The sequence below is a fragment of the Etheostoma spectabile genome, unplaced genomic scaffold, assembly GCF_008692095.1.
Source record: "Etheostoma spectabile isolate EspeVRDwgs_2016 unplaced genomic scaffold, UIUC_Espe_1.0 scaffold50, whole genome shotgun sequence".
Classification (NCBI taxonomy): Eukaryota; Metazoa; Chordata; class Actinopteri; order Perciformes; family Percidae; genus Etheostoma; species Etheostoma spectabile.
This window is the reverse complement of record NW_022605620.1, coordinates 104636-105895: the sequence shown is the minus strand read 5'-3', so window position 1 is coordinate 105895 and position 1260 is coordinate 104636. Positions and strand designations below refer to the sequence as shown.

The window sequence follows — 1260 nt, the reverse complement described above, 5'->3', positions numbered from 1 at the left end:
CCCCCCCCCCCCCCCTATGATGCGGCCCCGCCCCCTTTCACAGATAATGACCTGTACGACGTAGAGTCTTGTGTGAGGTGTCATTGAACTCAGCACGGAGTTCAATCTTCCTTAGCGATAACTTTCAGCGTCTGGCAGTCTGGACGGACACAAACGGAGACATTTGGAGACGAGGACGCCCGTCCGTCAGTCTTATCGGTCCCCTATCTCCCAGACCTTTTGGTAACAGTTCCCCCTCGTCCTCGCTCCATCATAATAATCCCGCCGTCGTCGTTTCTCCAAAGTATTTTACTATATTTTTAACCCTCGTGTTGTGTTCACGCCGACCGGGAAATTTGAGTTTCTCTGAGTTAAAATTTCAAATGAAAACCTTTTATCAACGTTATCGTCGTCTTTTTCATTTTTTGACCCTCTTGTGTCTTTCTAGCGATGTTTTGGTCACTTTTTCAACGTTTGTCGACTTTTTTTCTGAGCCTTTTGAAGTTTTCGTGGGTTTTTCCTCAAATTTGTAAAGTTATTTGTTTTTTACATTTGTCACTTTTTGGACATTTTTGTTACTTTTGTCGACATCTTTTCACATTTTTGTCACTTTATTTGGATTTTGTTCACATTTTAGTCACTTTTTATTGACATTTTTCTCTCTTTTTAGCCCTTTTTAAAGTTATTTTACCAATTAGTAAATTCTCCAAATGCTATAAAATAGACAAAAAAACACCCAAATTCAGTGAAAGTAGAGAAGTGATTATTTATTTAACTTGAACTTTTTCAACATTCGTCGGCTTTTTCTGAACCTTTTGAAGTTTTGTGGGTTTGTCCCCAAAATTTTTCAAGCTGATATTTAAATTTATCACTTTATTTGACAGTTTTGTTACTTTTTTCAACCTCTTGTTTACATTTTTGTGACTTTATTTGACAGTTTTGTTACTTTTTTTTACATCTTTTCACATTTTTGTCACTTTTAATGTAATTTTTTTTTCTCTTTTTTATCTCTCTTTTGTACACTTTTTAAAAAGTTCTTTTACCAATTGTTTTTTCTCCAAATGCTATAAAATTGACACAAAAAAAACACCCAAATTACCTGAAAGCAGTGAAGTGATTATTAATTTAACTGTGAGGAGCGATGTTGGGAACCATCCACGTTAATATATATTTATCCATTCTTTGCTTATCTTTAGCAGTGGGAATCTCCCCGTTGTGGGATTAATAACAAAAACAAATAGTCATGGTAACGGTGTCCTAACTGTCTCCTCGTCTCCCCCC

At 36.2% G+C, this 1260-nt stretch overlaps 1 protein-coding gene across 1 annotated transcript in view; it reads left to right on the top strand.

Moving 5' to 3' along the window:
• Positions 1 to 1260, top strand: part of lat (linker for activation of T cells) — a gene marked incomplete at its 5' end in the record, with an annotated part of 17295 nt that overhangs the window by 13374 nt on the left and 2661 nt on the right.